We start from the raw sequence: 20,525 nt of genomic DNA, 5'->3' as shown, positions 1-20,525 counted from the left end.
ATGGGCAGTATTTTAAATAAATGCATTTAAAGTATGTATTTGAAATACAAAATACTATATTGTAATTTGTATTTTAAAGCCTTTGGGAAAAATCTAATGTAATTTGTATTTAAATACATTTAAGACAAGTATTTTGTATTTTCAAAATACATAAAATACTTTGTGCCAATCAACCTCTTTATCAGGGTGCTGATTTAGTTCAGACCTGTGGTTTAGACACACCCCTCCCCCAACCTTAACGATCATGCACGTGAGCTGCCTGCAGCAGAGTCAGCTTTGGATCAGCCACTTTTCTCAGTTTTCTGCATTAAGGCAAGGGTGTCATCATAATCAATTCCTTGTTGATTAAAGTTAAATTGGTGCATCATTCAGGTTTGCCTTCAGTAAACATGAAATAATAAACAAGCACCGACACGTGTAGGAGAAAAATAGCGTTTTTTGATCGTTGTTTTTTTAATCTATCAACTAGCTAGTCAAATGTGTTTAAAACATTACTGCATGTTAAGGCTGGGTGATATGACAGAACTTTATATATCTTAGGCAGCGATGCTATAAAGTGTGAATCTATTCAACTTTTCAAAATCGTTTACATTTAGTTTTGCATTCAGAATATGTCTAGATATATTTCAGCCTAAAGGGATAGTTCACCCAAAAATGAAAATTTGATGTTTATCTGCTTACCCCCAGGGCATCCAAAATGTAGGTGACTTTATTTCTTCAGCAGAACACAAGCGAAGATTTTTAACAAAAAACAGTGCAGTCTGCCAGCCATATAATGGCAGTGGATGGGGACCAGACCTTTAAAAGTAAAAAAAAAAAAAAACATGCACAGACAAATCCAAATTACACCCTGCGGCTAGTGACGATACATTGATGTCCTAAGAGACGAAACTGAACAGTATTTATATATTTTTTTTACCCTTGACACACAGCCACATCCAACTGTCCTGAGAACAAGCTTTTCCTCCGGCAAGTTACATGTGTACATGTATTTTACGCAAATGCCAGAAGCGATCTGTCGTGTGTGTATGCGACACTCATTTGTTCACACAGTGCACAGAGATTGTGTGTAAAGCGGCTATTCAAAACGGTAATTACTTGCTATATCCTGATTCAAACCGATTGAAAGCTAAAAGATTATGTTTGCTTGCGCAAACTCATCCGGAACTCTTACAGATTTTCCCTTCTGGCGTTTGCGTATGCTACGCCAGAGCACATACACATCTAACGTGCCAGATGAAAAGCTCGTGCTCATGACAGATGGACATGGCTGTGTATCAAAGGTAAAAAATTATATAAATACTGTACCCTGGAAATCCAGTGTTACGGAAGCAGACTAACGAGACAGGTAAGTGCAAAGGTTAACAGGTTTATTCACAGCAGAGCAAGTTGAAGAAGATAGCGTGCAGAACCAGGTAAGTATAACAGTCCAATGTGTAATTCTTGAGATGCAGACGGATCAGATACTGATCGATGCTTTTCCTTTCCAGGAACGACGGGAGGAGAACTGCTGAAGACTGATACACACACACACACACACACACACCGCTGGAGTTCGGCAGACAGACTTATGGCTGACACACCACTGGCTGGAGACAGAGACTTGACTTTTAACTGGAACAGAACGAGAATACAGGTAAGTATCAGAAGGTAAGGATCAAGGTAGGTTTGGTTGAGGATTGTGAACACAAGAGTGAAGCACAAAGAGTCCGCTTTGTGCAAACGAGCCCGGACACTGAGTGGTGTGTGATGTGTGCTTATATGGGTGATGGGTGATGAGCTGCAGGTGCGTCTGATCAGAAGTCTGGTGATTGTGATCGCTGAGTGAGGGAGGTGGTGGAACCTGGCCAATCCGTGACATTACCCCCTCCCCAGGGCCCGCTCCTGAGGGCCGAGGCCTCCGACGTCGTGGTGGTCTACCTCGTCCTCGAGGGGCTGGACATTCCGGATGGTTACGGTGGAATTCCTCCATGAGGGCTGGATCTAGAATTTCGACTCTGGATACCCACGACCTCTCCTCTGGTCCGTAGCCTTCCCAATCGACGAGATACTCCAGATTACCACCACGACGTCAGGACAGAAGGATTTCTCGGACCGAGTAGATGGATCCCTCTTCCAGGACCAAGGGGGGGAGGGGGTTCCTCTTCTTGGCCAGAAGAATTACAGGTGGGTGAAAGGGTTTGAGTAAGGAAACGTGAAATGTGGGGTGGATACGGTACTATGGTGGTAGCTGAAGTCTGTAGGTGACGGGGTTGACCTGTTCCACGATGGTGAAGGGGCCAACAAACCTGGGACTCAATTTCTTCGAGGGCAGGCGCAGACGGATGTCTCTTGTGGAGAGCCAGACTTTCTGCCCAGGAGTATATGTGGGACCCGGAATCCTCTTCTGGTCAGCAGTGGCTTTGGTTCTGCGCACTGCCCTTTGTAGATGATGGTGAGCCTCGTCCCAGACTCTCTCGCTCTCCCGGAACCAGTAATCCACTGCGGGCAGCTGTGATGGTTCGCCATTCCAGGGGAAGAGAGGTGGTTGGAAGCCGAGCACACACTGGAATGGCGTGAGTCCTGTGGTTGGTTGCCGCAGTGAATTTTGGGCATATTCTGCCCAGTCCAGGAACTGGTTCCAGAAGTCCTGGTGACCATGACAGAATGTCCGGAGGAACCGCCCCACCTCCTGGATCTTCCTCTCCGTCTGCCCGTTGGTCTCAGGGTGGTATCCAGAGGAGAGGCTGACGGTCACATCTACGAGTTTGAGAAATGACTTCCATACCCATGAGATAAACTGCGGTCCTCTGTCCGAGACGATGTCTTCCGGGATGCCATAGTACCGGAAGACTTTATTGAAGAGCAGCTCGGCAGTTTCTAGGGCTGTGGGAAGACCTTTCAGGGGTATTAGTTGGCAGAACTTTGAGAATCGATCAACAATGACAAAGATACAGGTGTTACCGTCAGATGAGGGGAGATCGGTCATGAAGTCAACTCCCAGGTGTGACCAGGGGCGGTTCGGCACAGGCAAGGGATGGAGTTTCCCAGCATGCAGATGACGTGGACTCTTGGACATCGCACACTTCTTACATCCCTGGACATACCTCCTCACATCCCTTGCCATGTGCAGCCACCAGAAGCGGTCCATCAGCAGCGAGAGAGTGTTGTTGGCCCCTGGATGTCCAGTGCCCAGAGAGGAATGCGTAGATCTACCCGTTTGGGTCCTAGGGATGAATTGGCGACCTGGTGGACAGCCCAGTGGAGATCTGGGTTCCGGAGTGGCGACAGCTGGAGGGTTCGTCCATTCAATGGGTTGAACAATGAGGTTTTCAGGGAGTATGGTCGTGGGTGCGTCAGGCAAGTCATGGTAATCATGGATTCGGGACAGAGCGTCTGCTCGGGTATTCTTGGATCCGGGCCGGTAGGTTATGGTAAAGTCAAACCGGGAAAAGAACAGGGACCATCTTGCCTGACGGGGACAGAGTCTTTTGGCATCTTGAAGGTACTGCAGGTTCTTGTGATCTGTGATCACCTGGAACGTATGGTTGGCTCCCTCCAACCAATGTTGCCACTCCTCCAGAGCGAGTTTGATGGCAAGGAGCTCGCGGTTGCCGATGTCATAGTTCCTCTCCGCTGGGCTGAGCTTCCGGGAATAGTAGGCACAGGGATGAAGCAATGGAGGAGTACCATGACGTTGAGACAGGATCCCTCCCACGCCGGTAGTAGAGGCGTCCACCTCCACCACGAAGGGGAGATAAGGGTCGGGATGGGTCAGAAGAGGTGCCTGAGTAAATACTTCTTTGAGGTTCTGGAAGGCTGCGGCCGAGTCAGGGGTCCAGAGCAGGGTTCGTGGTTTCCCCTTGAGAAGACTGGTAAGTGGAGCAGTGATAAGGCTGTAGTTTTTGATAAAACGGCTGTAGAATTTGGCGAAACCTAGGAATCGTTGAAGCTCTTTGATGGTAGTGGGTTATGGCCAGGACACAACTGCAGATACCTTCCTCTCGTCCATACGGACCCCCTCCTTGTCTATGACGTATCCAAGGAAGTGTACTGCCGATAGATGAAATGAACACTTTTCCGCCTTGAGGTACAGGTGGTGTTCCCATAGCCTTTGAAGGACCTCCGCAACGTGGAGGCGATGTTCGGCCTCACTCCGGGAGTAGATCAAAATATCGTCTTTGTAGACGATGACGAAGTGGTGAAGAAACTCCCGGAGTACCTCATGGATGAAGTACTGAAATACGGAGGGGGCGTTGACCAATCCATAGGGCATGACCAAGTACTCGTAGTGGCCAGTAGGGGTCACGAAGGCAGTCTTCCACTCGTCCCCCTCACATATTCTCACGAGGTTGTGCGCGCTGCGGAGGTCCAACTTCGTAAACACCTTCGCTGTGCGTAGTTGCTTGAGGGCCGCAGGGACGAGAGGAAGGGGATAACGGAACTTGACAGTATCTTGTTTGAGTATTCGATAATCGATGCATGGCCGCAGCCCTCCATCCTTCTTTGCAACGAAGAAGAAGCTGGATGCTGCGGGTGACGTTGATGGCCGGATGTAACCCTGATCGAGAGCCTCCTGTATGTACTCCTCCATTGCCCTGGTCTCCGGAAGCGACAACGGGTAGATCTTACCTCTGGGCATTGGAGCATCCCGAAACAAGCTCAATGGCGCAGTCCAATGGCCGATGTGGCGGTAGCTGGGAAGCTCTCTTGGGGCAAAAGACGTCCTGGAATGACGAATAGACTGCGGGAATCTGGACCGACTGTTTCTCAACAGGACTTTCGACTGAGGTGACGTTGACAGGTAACAGCTTGTGGTTTGGACGTGGAAGATCTGGAAAGCAGTGGTTGGCACATCCCTTTCCCCACTTAGTCACTTCTCCTGTGCCCCAAGAGAGGATGGGATCATGTTTTACCAGCCACGGGCGCCCCAAGATGATGTCCATCGTGGCACCCTCCAGAACCAGAAACTGAATCTCCTCACGGTGTAGGACTCCAATCTGAAGGATGATGGGTTCACATTTTCGGTGAATTCGAGTCCGTGAGTTGATCCTGTTGGTTATGGGTTGAATCTGGTAGATGGTGTTTGAGGCTTTAGTGCGTAGCTGGAGCTGGCAACAAAGGGTGTCCGAGATTAAGTTTCCCGCTGACCCGGAGTCGATGAGGGCTGCGACTGTAACACAAGAGGCTTGGGTGGTTAACTGAACATTGGTAGTCAGTGGGTGCATGTTGTCCAATTCAGAACGTATTACACTCACCAAGGATCAGTCAGGGCGTAGAGGACAGTTGAGACGGATGTGCCCCGCAGCCCCACAGTACATGCAAAGACCCCGGGTCAGCCTTCTCTGTCGCTCAGCTGCAGAGATCTTTCCTGACTCCAGGATCATTGGTTCTGGTTCTGGAGGGCTGGCAGTTGATACTGGTCGGAGGAGTGCAGTAGTGGCGGACTGTTCTTGGTAGGATTTTAGGCGATCAGAATAACGAAGTGACTGCTGAATGAATTTCTCCAATCCCATGGAATCATCCAAAGCAGCTAACTGCATCCGGAGAGTGGGTTCCAGACCGAGTCGGTACGTGGTCAGTAATGATCGCTCATTCCATCCGCTAGCAGCGGCCAAAGTACGAAAACGCAGGGAATAGTCTTGAGTCGTCATACTTCCCTGTTTTAGATGATACAGTTGTTCTCCTGCGGATACTTCTGCATCAGAATGTCCGAAAACCTCTTTAAAATGAGCGACGAAGGTCTGGATCGATTGGGTTGCCGGCCCGGCCTGCTGATATAAAGTATCAGCCCATTTGAGAGCTGGTCCGGTAAGCAGAGACGTGATGAAGGCAATTTTCGCTGAATCTGTGAGATAGAGAGCAGGTTGCATTGTGACCGAAGAAGTGCTGGGTGCCGGTGGTGCTGTGGGACGAACTGAAGCTGGGATGGTGGCATGACTAGCCAACAATACCTTCCTGAGTGAGTCCACCAGCTCTTGGAATGGATCCGGATTGCTCATGCTGATCGCTGTCTTGGTCCGGGCTAACTGTTACGGAAGCAGACCAACGAGACAGGTAAGTGCAAAGGTTAACAGGTTTATTCACAGCAGAGCAAGTTGAAGAAGATAGCTTGCAGAACTGGGTAAGTATAACAGTCCAATGTGTAATTCTTGAGATGCAGACGGATCGGATACTGATCGATGCTTTTCCTTTCCAGGAACGACGGGAGGAGAACTGCTGAAGACTGACACACACACACACACACACACACACACACACACACACACACACACCGCTGGAGTTCGGCAGACAGACTTATGGCTGACACACCGCTGGCTGGAGACAGAGACTTGACTTTTAACTGGAACAGAACGAGAATACAGGTAAGTATCAGAAGGTAAGGATCAAGGTAGGTTTGGTTGAGGATTGTGAACACAAGAGTGAAGCACAATGAGTCCGCTTCGTGCAAACGAGCGGTGCAAACGAGTGGTGTGTGATGTGTGCTTATATGGGTGATGGGTGATGAGCTGCAGGTGCATCTGATCAGAAGTCTGGTGATTGTGATCGCTGAGGGAGGGAGGTGGTGGAACCTGGCCAATCTGTGACATCCAGAGGTCTTGCGAGAGCACAATTTGAATTGTCTCTGCAAGACACTCTGGCATCGAGCAATGATGCATGTTACTGCATTATGTAAGCAGTTCTGGGAACCAATCGAATCGGTGTATCTGATGTAGGCGGGCCAGAGGCGAGCTAAGCTGATGACGACAGCGCTGCGACGTCCAGAATCATTTCACGTGTTCATACTTACATATAATAAACTGGGAATGGGTTATGTGTATTTGGCGAGCTGTCCGATGGAAGGTCTCCGAGCTCTGAATTTTGGCCCGAACTCAGAATACCTCCGTTAGGACAGAAAATAGTTGTTAGTGTGGAGAAGGGGTGGAGGAGGGATGCTAAAAATCTGTTAAGGAACAGAGGTGAGGTTGTGGTATAAATACACGTCTGTTAATTAGGTTGATTAGTAATTGCGCTCCTCATGATCATCGTTAATTTTCTGAACATGCTCCTCCCGAACTTTGTTAATAAAACATCATTTAGTAAACATTGAATGATGGCTACAGATGAACGTCTCGGGTTACGTATGTAACCTAGTTCCCTGAGGGAACGAGACGCCGCGTCTAGAAACGCTATGGGGAACGCCATTGGCGGGCCGCACTCTGAATCATGTCTTACAACCAATGAAATGACGGGAGTGACGTCACCGGCGCGATGACGTCATCGACCAGGAAGTATAAAGCACGTGCGTTTGACGCCCGCGGCAGCTCTTTAGGAATGAAGCGAGCGCCGCAGGGTGCGGGAATTATGGTTCGAGACGCGGCGTCTCGTTCCCTCAGGGAACTAGGTTACATACGTAACCCGAGACGTTCCCTTCCGGGAACTCGAGCCGCGTCTAGAAACGCTATGGGGAACGAGACTACCAACGCCCCCATAATTTCCAAAGCCTGCGCTGTGTCTTTGAGCAGGATGGAAGAAAAAGAGCCCTTGTCTAGCCTTCCGCGGACAAAGAGGCCCTATAGTCCTCGGCCCTCGGGCACACGAGGAAAGGTAGTCTTCCTCTGTCTGGTCGCCAGCCAGAGCGAGAGGTACTCGGCGGCCCTCAGGCACACGCAGAGTCTTAGTCCGTTGTCTGGGAACAGCCAGCACAAGAGGGACTGAAATGACCACTGTCTGTACGGACAAGTGGGAGAGATCCTCGGTCCTCGGACCCACGAGGATAGTAAGATCGACCTCAGGAGTATTCCTCGGCCCTCGGGCTCACGAGGAAAGGGTAGTCCTTTGTCTGGGGTTCTGCCAGAACAAGAGGGACCCAAGGCTCGGCCTGGTGCTCTGCCAGGACGCGAGAAGATAAGCCTTTGTCTAGCCTTATGCGGACAACAGGACACTGCAGTCCCCGGCCCTCGGGCACACGGGGAGGACAGTATGGGCCTCTGCCTGGTAGCCAGCCAGTGCAGGAGGCACTCCTCGGCCTTGTTTGAAGGCAGACGAGGAGTCTTAGTCCTTGGTCTGGGAAAATGCCAGAAACCAGAGGGACCGAATTACACCCGGTCTGGTAGATGCCAGAACGCGAGGAAGATAAACCATTGTCTAGTATTCTACGGACAAGATGGTGAAAGGATCCTCGGCCCTCAGGCTCACGAGGATAGGGTTCTCGACCTTTGCTTGCAAAGGGAGAAGTGGACCTCAGCCAGGTGGTCCGCCTCTGTCTGATCGCCAGCCAGAACGAGAGGTACTCCTTGGCCCTCGGGCTCACGAGGAGAGGGTAGTCCTTTGTCTGGGGTTCTGCCAGAGCAAGAGGGACTCAAGGCTCGGCCTGGTACTCCGCCAGGACGCGAGAAGATAAGCCTTTGTCTAGCTTTATGCGGACAACAGGACACTGCAATCCCCGGCCCTCGGGCTCACGGGGAGGACAGTATGGGCCTCTGCCTGGTAGCCAACCAGTGCAGGAGGCACTCCTCGGCCTTATTTGAAGGCAGACGAGGAGTCTTAGTCCGTGGTCTGGAGAAAGCCAGAAACCAGAGGGACCGAATTACACCCGGTCTGGGAAATTTGCCAGTACGCGAGGGAAATGGACCATTGTCTAGCATTCCGCGGACAAGAGGGTTGTATGATCCTCGGCTCTCGAGCACACGAGGATATGAGCAGACCTTCTACTCGGCTTACATCCTAATTTGAAAGACCGTAAGCGCTAGAGAGATACTCCTCGGCCCTCGGGCACTCGAGGAGTCTTAGTCCTTTGTCTGGGGATATGCCAGAGCAAGCGGGACTGAGTAAGTTCTGCCTGGTGGAACTACCAGGGCTTGAGAGAAAGAACCTTTGTCTAGATTCTACTGACAGAAGGTGACATGGTCCCCGGCCCTCAGGCTCTCGGGGAATAGTAGTCCCTTGTCTGGAAATGACCAGCACAGGGGGGACTAAGGATCCTGAAACCACTCCTCGGCCCTCAGGCACACGAGGAGGGTGTGGCGAGTAACGACTTCTCTTCTTTTAACTAAAAGAATGCGCCTTGAGAAGTCTCCTCCTGGCTAGGGAGATGGCTGATATTAATGGCTTACTGGCTAGAGTCCAGTACGGAGGAGCCTGGAGTGGCTCTGAGGTCGATTTGATAAAACCTGACAAATGTCAGGGGCGAAGACCAACCCGCAGCATTGCAGATGTCCTGGATGGGGACACCTGCCGTCAGAGCTTTCGAGGCAGAGAGGCCTCGAGTAGAGTGAGCCTTGACTCCGATCGGTGATGGGAGACCAGAAGACTCGTAGGCAGTAGATATGGCATCAATGATCCATCTACTGATAGTGGTTTTAGCAGCTGGGTGGCCCTTCTTTGGAGGGCCATAACAGACAAACAGCTGTTCTGTTTTACGCCACAGGGCAGCTCTGTGGACGTAAGCATCTAATGCTCTGACTGGGCACATGCAATTAAACTTCCTGTGATCTGGCTCCAGGAACGGAGGAGGATAGAACGCTTGCAGCGTTATAGGCTGAGGTGCTAGGGACGGGACCTTCGGTACGTACCCAACTCTTGGGTAAAGAAAGGCTTTGGCCATACCAGGGGCAAAGTCTAAGTGAGAAGGGGCCACTGAGAGGGCCTGAAGGTCCCCTACTCTCTTCAGAGAGGTAAGGGCTATCAGGAGCGCTGTCTTAATGGTAAGCACGCGGTCTGATATCTCCTCTATGGGCTCGAAAGGAGGCTTGCATAGAGCTTCTAGCACGACAGCCAGGTCCCACGTGGGAACCCTTGGCTGCACTCGAGGCCTCAACCTGAGTGCAGCGCGGAGGAAACGAATGACCAGGGGGTTTTTGCCCACTGAGAGGCCACCGAGAGGGGCGTGGAAGGCCGATATAGCCGCCACGTATACCTTCAGGGTGGAGTGAGCTAGCCCTGCGGAAAGGCGAGTTTGTAGGAACTCCAGAACTGTACCAACTGGGCAGTTGACTGGGTCGAAGCGGTGTTCGTAACACCATTTAACAAACAGGTTCCACTTAAGGCCATAAAGTTTCCTCGTAGAGGGAGCTCTGGATTGGAGAAGGGTCTCAACAACCTCGGTTGAGAGACCAGCTTCTATGAGTTGTGCCCCCTCAGGGGCCACACCCATAACTTCCACCTCTCTGGGTGGGGGTGGCAAATTGCGCCCCCAGCCTGAGACAGGAGGTCCTTCCTGACGGGAATCTCCCATGGAGAGCCGTCGAGGAGGGAGACTAGGTTCGGAAACCATACTTGGGCCGGCCAATACGGGGCTATTAGCAGCAGCCGTACTTGGAACCGGCGCACTCTTTCCAGAACTCCTGGGAGCAGAGCGATCGGGGGAAAGGCGTACAGACGAAGCCTCGGCCACGTCTGTACCATAGCGTCCAGTCCGAGAGGAGCTGGAGGAACTAGAGAGTACCAGAGGGGACATTGCGATGTCTCTCGAGTCGCGAAGAGGTCCACCTGAGCCTGGCCAAATTTTCTCCAGATCTGCTTCACCACTGCTGGGTGAAGCATCCATTCCCCGGGCCTCGGCCCCTGCCTCGACAGGACGTCTGCTCCCACATTCAGATGTCCAGGAATGTGGACTGCTCTCAGGGAGAGAAGCTTTCCTTGAGACCACAGGAGGATCCGGTACGCCAGCTTGAACAAGGGGCGTGAGCGGGTCCCTCCTTGATGGTTTATATAGTACACTACCGCAGTGCTGTCTGTACGGACCAACACGTGGCGGTTTCTTAGGTCTGGAAGGAAACACTTCAGGGCCTGGAACACAGCTAACATCTCTAGGCGATTTATGTGCCATGAGAGAAGATGAGGGCTCCACAGGCCTTGGGCTGAGTGGCCACTCATGACCGCTCCCCATCCAGTGAGGGATGCGTCCGTCGCTAGTGTAACACGGCGACACGGAGTTCCCAGAACTGGACCCTGAGAGAGGAACCAGGGTTTCTTCCACATAGCCAAGGCACGTAGGCAGCGCCGCGTGACCTTGATCTTGCGGAATGGATTTCCCCTCGGGGAGAACCCCCTGGTTTTGAGCCACCACTGTAGTGGCCTCATGTGCAGCAGTCCAAAAGGTATCACGTTGGATGCGGCTGCCATAAGACCTAACAGTACTTGGAACTGTTTGACAGTGAGTGACTGGCCTAGCTTGACCGCATTTGCTGCAGTAAGGATCGACTCGATCCGAGCAGGAGACATACGTGCCTGCATCGTGGTCGAATCCCACACCACGCCTAAGTAAGTGGTCCTCTGTAATGGAGAAAGTACACTTTTCTTGGCGTTGAGTCTCAACCCTAATTCTTTCATGTGAGCGAGAACAACACCTCGATGTTGAACCGCTAACTGCTCTGAGCTGGCTAGGATGAGCCAGTCGTCTATGTAGTTGAGTATGCGGATGCCCTGGAGTCGCAGAGGAGCCAGAGCAGCATCCACACACTTTGTGAAAGTACGGGGAGAGAGAGCTAGGCCGAAAGGAAGTACCCTGTATTGGTAAGCTTCGCCCCTGAAAGCGAACCTGAGGAACTTCCTGTGTTGAGGAAGGATGGAGACGTGAAAATACGCGTCTTTTAGATCTATCGTGACAAACCAGTCCTCGGACCTGATTTGTGACACTACCTGCTTGATAGTGAGCATCTTGAACTTCAGTCTCTTTACTGAGCGGTTCAATTGCCTGAGATCTAAGATGGGCCGGAGCCCTCCATCCTTCTTGGGAACTATGAAGTACCGGCTGTAGAACCCGGATTCTCTGTCTTGAGGAGGGACCACCTCGATGGCCTCCTTCCTTAGAAGAGTTTCTACTTCTTGTTCCATTACCAGACCCTGCTCGGGGTTCACTACGGTTGGAAATACCCCGCTGAAGGGTGGCGGCTTGGCGCCGAACTGAATGCAGTAACCCTTTTCTACAGTCTGCAGGACCCATGTGGAGACATTCGGCAGTAGTTTCCACGCTGCCAGAAAATCTACTAAGGGAACCAGCCTCTCGAGACTGGCTTCTGGATTTGTTTGAGGAACTAGCTCGGGGACCTGAAGCAGCGAACTGGCAGGGAGCTCCTGAACTAGTTTCTCTAAGGACCCCCGTGGGGGTTGCGTACTCTCTAGGGCCGCTACGTTTCCGGGCGGAACAGCTAGATGATGTTCGCGGGAGATTGCCGCGCCCTGTAACGCTGGCAGGGTTAGCTGACAGATCTCCTGAGGGCCGCGAGGGGGTTCGGTGGCCACACTGAGTGGCGCCGAATAGACCCCCTCGAGAGGGGCTGCCCTCATTGGCCCTGGGCCATAACCGTCAGGGCCGTTTAGCCGAGGACCTCTTCGACTGGAGGACGACCCTCAGGTCAGGCCTTTTGTTAGAGGCCCTCGGCTTAGAGCGTTGCTGGCCCCGTCCTCTAGGTCTGCCGACCGGAGGAGCGCGAGCGGCAACGCTCTGTTTCTGTGCCTCTCTGTACGAGGAGCTCGTTGACGGCTGAGGCTGCTCCCGTCCAGCAGCCTCAGAGGAGTAAACACGGCGAGGGAGGTATGTCCTGAACGCCGCTGCCTGCTTCCTGGCCTCCTGGTGCCTGGCGACAACTGTGTCCACCGAGGCACCGAAGAGGCCGGAGCCGGGCTCTATTGGGGCGTCCAGGAGCGTTGCCCTGTCCTTGGCTTTTAGTGCGGACAGGGACAACCAGAGATGTCTCTCGGCGGCCACCAGGGCTGCCATAGACCTGCCCACTGCACGGGCGGTCTCCTTGGTGGCGCGGAGGGCGAGGTCTGCTGTGCGCCGCATCTCTGATATATTAACCTCCTCGCCGTCGTTAAACTCCTTCAGCAGATCAGCCTGGTAGGCCTGAAGGATGGCCATGGTGTGAAGACATGAACCAGCCTGACCTGCTGCCGTATAAGCCTTGCCCACCATGATAGAGGTGGGTGGGCAAGGACGGAGCCTTCAGGGACGATGCCGAACCGGGTGCCAGATAGCCCGCAAGCGTCTGTTCGACCCGTGGCATCGCCCTATAACCGTACTCCCCCGCACCCCCCACGTTAGCATAGCTCTCAGTGGGGTGGTAGAGACGGAAAGAGTACGGCTTCCCCCATGATCTAGAAACTTCTTTATGAAGATCAGGGAAGAAGGGAAGGCTCCGTGTGGGGGGTGCTGACTTTGTCCGCAGGAAGCGATCATCTAGTCTGCTTGCCTGCGGCTCATGAGTTTGTTCAGCGGGCCATGAGATGTTTAGTTTGGCTACCGCATTAGTCAGCACCTCCACGAGCTCCTCGTAGTGAGGCGTACGGGGTGGCTGTGGTGTTTCCTCCAGGCTCTCAATATCCACATCAACCTCCTCGGAGGAAGATATGTGGAGCTCTGGGATCTCCTCTGGGGGGGAAGAGGCCGCGGTGCGGGCTTCCTCATCCAGAAGGAGATCGCTCGCGCCGCTGAGTGAGGGAGGAGATAGGGGGTCACCCGTCTCCAAACCCTCCAGCAGGTCGAGCTGCGAGCCCCACGAGTGGCGACGCCGCTCCGCCTCGGCGGAAGCGGGGCCGGACCCGCGAGGCACGCTAATGAAAGCCCCCTCCTCGAAGAGGGCTTTCCGGGAACGAAGCAACCGCAGCGGTAAACGTTCACACTGCGGACAGTCAGCCTTTTCGAGGGCTGACTGTGCATGCTCCGCTCCCAAACACACCACGCATAGACTGTGTGTATCCCCACCAACTATGAAACGTTGGCAGGGAGGAACACACCTTCTATGCCTCTTAACAGCCACCAAACTCTTTTTAGGTTGTTTTGAAGCCATTCTACTCAAATAAAAGGTGTGCAAACTGGCACAAAAAACAGCAGAAATGGCAGACAGACAGACACAGAGCGCTCTCGCTGAATGACAAAAGCTGCCGCGGGCGTCAAACGCACGTGCTTTATACTTCCTGGTCGATGACGTCATCGCGCCGGTGACGTCACTCCCGTCATTTCATTGGTTGTAAGACATGATTCAGAGTGCGGCCCGCCAATGGCGTTCCCCATAGCGTTTCTAGACGCGGCTCGAGTTCCCGGAAGGGAACACCAGTTGTTTGAAACGGCTTTGGCTGCTACAGTGAACGAGTTAGACTTGTCTTTTCATATAAAAGAGGAACAGAAAACCACGCTTGAATCGTTCCTTTGCAAGAAGGACATTTTTGCTGTTTTGCCGACTGGATACGGCAAGAGTTTAGTCTATCAGTTAGCTCCGCTAGAGCCCTGCATTTGAGCCTGAGCCCGTCGGGGCCCGACTTTTTTTTGCCCCTAGGGCCGGGCTTCGGGCCAGTTTTCACGTCATAACTTGCACGCATATCGGGCTTCGGGCCTGCTTTAGAAAAAAACTTAAAAAATAAAGTTTAATGAGATTTAATGCGTTCGGTCCCCGGAAGCGCCAGTGATGCCTAACTCGCGCATAGCAGAGTATGAGCGGAGCGCGGAGTGGAGCGGTGTGATTTTGAATGGAGGAAGGAGCGGATTTTTTTTAAAGTCGGAGCGTCATGGTTTTCACTCTCTTCAAGAGCACTCCACCACCGCTCCATCATGAGTACAATTCATGCCAATGGTCCGTAATATAACTGCACATTAAGCAGGAAATCATATGTTAAACATGTTTAGCTTGATAGAGATGGATCACTCAAATCAGAAATAATGTGATCTGTAGGTAAAATAACTGACGAAAACGTATTATTTTCATTACAAACTTTGCACTGGATAAAGCAGCAATACTCTTTTAATGCTGACAATAATTAGCTGTGGTCGGAACAAATATTGCACACTATGTTTGAAACTGTCCTGTTATTTTATTTTATTATATTTTATGAACAGGACTGTTACATTTCAAACATACTTAATTATTTTTTTGACGCGGAGCGGTGTTTCTGATATCAGTGAGTGAGGAGTGGAGCTGGAGCGGAGCGATTATTAAATGCAAGGAGCGCGGGGGGAAATTGTTGCAGTTCCACTCCGCTCACATACTCTGCGCAGCACAGAGATTGTTGTGTTTTTGAAGTTTTCTATATTATTATTTATTCTTTATATATTTGTTCATTATTCGTTTACTTTACCACTGCGACTTTGTATGTTCCGGTTTTGCGCAGCAGAGCTGCCTGCCCTGTTCGAAATGCCTTTGTTCTGAGATGGTGATAATAAACTTTAAATCTAACATTGTGATATATTGATGTTTGTTTTATATCTGTGGATTGCATTGTAGACCAATCAAGTGTTGATTTGATATATAGGTTAAATTGAGTAAACTCACTGTGGACCACATACCGTTTGGATATCGATGTCACTTAAAAAACTAAAACTTACATTTAAAAAACAAACAAACAAACACACAAAAAACTCCAAACATTTCTCTAAATTGTTCTGATAAAAAAAACGAAACGAAAAAACATAAACTTTCTATTAAAGACGAATCTGGTCTATTTTAATGGCTGTAACAGTATAAGCTGTTTGGCGGAAAAAAAGACGGGCTTCGGGTCGGACTCGGGCCAAAGATTTTGATAAGTTGTCGGACACGGGCCGGGCTACAGCCTGTGCGTCTCGGGCCAGGGCCGGGCTAGGGCTTAGATTTAAGGCCCGTGCAGGGCTCTAAGCTCCGCTGGTAGTGTATGGTGCGACCACGAAGAGGAACAGATCCGAAGCGGGCAATGCCTGATAGCATTCGGCAGTCCCGAGTCCTGGCTGTTAAAAAAGAAGTGGCGATAAATGTTATCGAACAAGGTCTACAGGGAAACCTGATCGGGATTGTGGTGGATGAGGTCCATCTCATTTACAAATGGTAAGAGTCACTTGGTAAACTTACTGTAACGAAAAACTGAACTATTCAATAGTAATACAGTAGCCTAACTTGAACAGGACGATATGTCTCGCTGCTGAATGAAACGCTAATGTCCATCCACATATTTGTTGATAGTTAATGAATAGTTTGATCGGACCTAATTGTTTTATGAGGTTGTCGTAATTAATAGTATTTAATCTTGTCACATTGTTTATGTAATAACATTGAAATCCACTCGCTCAGGATATGTCACATCGTTTATTGTTGTGATTGGTCGTGGCGTTCCAATTGTGTGCTGTGAGAGTTTCAAATTCATCGCCCATCGAGTTAGGCCCTTTTCATTGCTCGATGCCAGACCCTTAACCCTAATAGATTAGGGTCTGGATTTTTCCAGGCTATAAATACTGTTCAGTTTCTTGCAAGAACCGATCGTTTCGTGTCTTAGGACATTAATGTATTGTTACGAGCCGCAGGGTGTAATTTGGATTTGTCTGTGCATGCTTTTTGGCTGGCAGACTGCGCTGGTTTTTGTTAAAAATCTTTGTTTGTGTTCTACTGAGGAAACAAAGTCACCTACATATTGGATGCCCTGGGGGTAAGCAGATAAACAAATTTTCATTTTTGGGTAAACTATCCCTTAAAGGGATGCCTGCACTTGATGGCCAATTTCACATGTATTTTGTGTATTTTAAAAATAAAAAATACTGTATTTGTATTTTAAATAAATTTTTTACACAGTATTTGTATTTAAATACATTTTTCCACTCAGTATTTTATATTTTTATTTTAAATACATTTCAATGTATTTATGCCCATCTCTGGTCCCAACTGTGTTGCAATTGGCGAACAGCTAAATGGGGGTTTTAGTCATGCCACGTCCCTTCCCAAAGCAGCAAGCTAGATTAAAGTGATTCTTACATTTTAAATATTTTTCTTACAAAAAGCATTGGTTCGCTACAGGAGGCCTTTAGTGATACATCATATTATCATTATTGTGCTAATTTATTTAATTATTTACATGCCGAAACCAGCACCAACATAAGGCTAGTGAAGCTATCTACACTGTATGATGAATAAATCTTTCACCACACACTGCACACATCAACAGCGTGGCTCCGATGGGGCAACTGATGATCGTCACTCTAGTCAATGCTTGTGTTTACATCAGCCGCAGCTCTGCATGCGTTTTGACCCTCTATACCGCACACATCAATGGCGCAGCTCCAATTAGAATTTCTGAAGGCAGGATTTATCTGAATTATATTCTAATGGACTCCGATGTGACATCATGAGATGGGCGCCACCATGTTTGTTCACGATGCCATTCAGAGAGTCCTGTCAGCCAGATTAACGGCACATAAATTCATCAGTTTCTCCTGAAATACATGCAAGTAAGTGGCTGGTGAACTGGAAGAGGAAAAGAGTGAACTTTTTCGTTACTTCACTAGTGTATGTGATATGAATAAAACACATCAGCAAATTATATTTGAATGGATTGCAATTTGCTGCTTTCATAGACATCTGTGTGTATTTTACAAACTCTAAATGTCTTAAAGGGGCACAGAAATTAGAATCCCATATGTGGGACCGTACCGCTCAACAGGTTAAAAAAATTTATATCTCCCTTTGGAGTGGACTTTTGAGTGAAGATTTGTAACACTGTAGATGCTTTTTATGCCTAAACATACAAACCACACACTGACTAAAATTAAAAAAGTGAAAAAGCATAATGGGACCCCTTTAAAGAAAAAAATAGTTAATGACTGCACTACACATTATTATATTGTGATACTTTGAGCTCTTTGAACTGTTTTATGACACAAATATGAAATAAAGAACAGCTATATCCAGTTATGCAAACTATTTGACTTTTCAATTTTCTCAAATTTAAGTTATAATTTACTTTGATAATCCCAAAATAAAGACATTAAACTATATGCAACAACTGAATTAACGCATCTAAAAGCAACACAGTTTAACCAAAGACTATGCACGAAGATATCCATGCCCGCGCACATCTGTGTATTTAACATAGACTGGTCTTTAACTGCATCGCACATGCCGCGCAGCCTTTCACAATGAATAGTTGGTTACACAAGTTTGTATAGTTAATTGTGTTGTAAATGCAACTGGCTTTCAAAAAAGAAAAGTGATATGAGTAATGGGGTGCTTGTACCCCAGTAGAGCTTTAGGTCTAGCAACTCCCCTGATGTAACCACATTTACAGTTTCTTGAGGCAAGGAATCAGAAGGAAAATTTTGCTTCTAGCCCTTACAGTTCAAAAGTTATTAGCATAAAAGCAAATAAAACTGAGCTGTTGGTGGTGCTTCAATATTATAAAACTGTCAATATTTTTTTTTTTTTTTGGAAAACAGTTATTCAAGGATAGCTTGCTAGTTGGCAGAACAGCTAGCAACATTATTTCATCATGTTTATAAACTTATTTCATTGATGGCGTTTTGTTCAAAGTAAGGTTTGTTGGTAGGTTTGTTGTCGATTTGGTTCAAAAACTTTTGTTATGCTGGTTGAAGGTCTCTATATATCACCATCATTATTTATATAATGCAGTGCAGATTGTGTCAAAGCAGCTTTACAGTAAAAAACAACAGTTTAATTCTAGGTTGCAACAAAGTCTGATTTCCTCATTTTCCAAACTGATATGTGATGTGTGGCCAGAGGGAGGAAGAGATGAAATTTGCGTGTGTGAATTACTTGCATCTGTGTCTCTCTCTACAAGCAATCTATGTTTAGTAACTCAAAACAACAGAGTTACTGTACAGTGTTTAAAAATAAAAAATGGCACTGGTTGCCGACCCCCATTACAGACATGTAGCCTTTTGTCTTCTTTGGTGTGCTCTTTATTAAATTTGTTTGCATTTTATCTGAGAACAATTTGACTAGTTAACTTGATTTCCATAACATTCTATTGGCATGGTCTGAAGACTATCTGATTAAATGTTCATGAACTCTTTCATGCCTTCAAAAATTCAAAACATTTTCATTAAAGAGAATGATGTAACCCAGGGGCGTTGCTAGACCCTTTTTACTGGGGCACGTGCCCCAGTAAAAATCTGCTGTGTTCCAGTAAAATCTCAAATTTAAGTTATAATTTACTTTGATAATCCCAAAATAAAGATTAAACTATATGCAACAACTTAATTAACGCAGCTTTACATATTTTATGTGATGTGTGGCCAAACTAAGTTTGCTTCTGTTTGCAAGATTTGAGACACAAACAGGCCATAGTAATGCCATATGGTAGCCAAAAATTAAGCAAATATCCCCTAACTGTTCCTGTTTTATGTTCTATTTCTGATAGTGAGTGGTCATTTTCTCAGCCATCCCAAAAATGAAGAGTAATCCAGGCGTTGAGAGGTGTGGTCAGCTAGATACTATAAAATCACTGGTTCTGTGCTGCAGAGATCAGAGCCTTCTTATGAGACTCATCAAGCAACATCACAACCAACAAACTACCAGCCTGCTGACCAACCTGACATTAAACTGACTTTCTCCTGAATCTTCAGCTTCAGGTTTGTTAAGATTTTACTAGTATAGATATTACATTATTTTGTTATTATTTTTTCTGAAGGGACACAACAATTTATTACTTACCAGTAACTAGGTCCAGTTTAGTAACTACCATGCTTTTTCCATTGTAGAGGTGTGCTTAGACTTTTTGATTATTTAACATTGAAGCAGTAAGTAGTAGCAGCAGCACAAGTCTAATTAATTGTGTTATCAGCATAATAAACATTTTTACTTTGCAAAGCATTTGTTACAAAACACATCACAAGGCAATAGAACATGATAAATGTGGCAAAGAAACCTCAAAACTGAGCATAAGAACAAAACTCTACTGCAGCGGCTATTTGCACTAAGTGTAAATAGCAATTAGATGCTATTTACACTAAGTAAAAATAACATATTTTCAATGATAGATGCTATTTACACTATGTGCAAATAGCTATAGATTCTATTTACACTATGTTGAAATTTCAGAATTTTCTGATAAGTTAATTATCAAGTAAATGCTTGCAAATGGCTTATACCTGAATATTATTTGAAACTTATGTATTTGCATACCTCTGATTGTGCAAGCAGATATCAGTCAACGGCTATTCTATAGATTTATTATGATAATGTTATTAATAAGGGTTTTGTTGTTATTTAACTGAACGCGAGACATGATATATTTAAATGTTCTGCACTCCTTTCACCACCAATGCAGCATTGGCTAGCATATTCCAGCCATAATCTCTGCAACTCAAACATTAGGAAAACTTAACCAAATACAATGCTGAGATGAAAACTGCTTTGCTTTTGTGTGTTACTGTGTGTGTGTATTACTACTCCTTTGAGTTGATTTGTAGTAATAAATACATGATTAACATGCTTTTAAATGTCATTGTTGTTTGTTGCCAGTCATGACGTCTGCTGGCCTTCCATTCCTGCTTTTGGTGTCGTCTGCCCTCCTCATCTCCACTATGATTGGCCATACGTCTGCTGACCCGGACGAACAGCAGGCAATGTCTTCAGAGAATCTAAAGAAAGTTAAAGATGGGTTTACAGCAACAAGCAAGTTTGTTATTGACAAAATAGACAAGATTACTTCAGTAGTCTGCCCTTTTGTGGAACTGATTCCAGTTTGTGGGACAGCATTAAGTTTTGTTGTCAAATTGGTAGGACAGGCAGTGTCATTAACAAACACAAAAAAAGAAATGCTCACTCTCATAGGTGAATTAGAAAATCTCAATACTAAGCTTGACCAATATA

This window comes from Garra rufa, unplaced genomic scaffold, assembly GCF_049309525.1.
Source record: "Garra rufa unplaced genomic scaffold, GarRuf1.0 hap1_unplaced_004, whole genome shotgun sequence".
Taxonomy (NCBI): domain Eukaryota; kingdom Metazoa; phylum Chordata; class Actinopteri; order Cypriniformes; family Cyprinidae; genus Garra; species Garra rufa.
The sequence above is the reverse complement of the archived record's forward strand: the minus strand, read 5'-3'. Positions refer to the sequence as shown.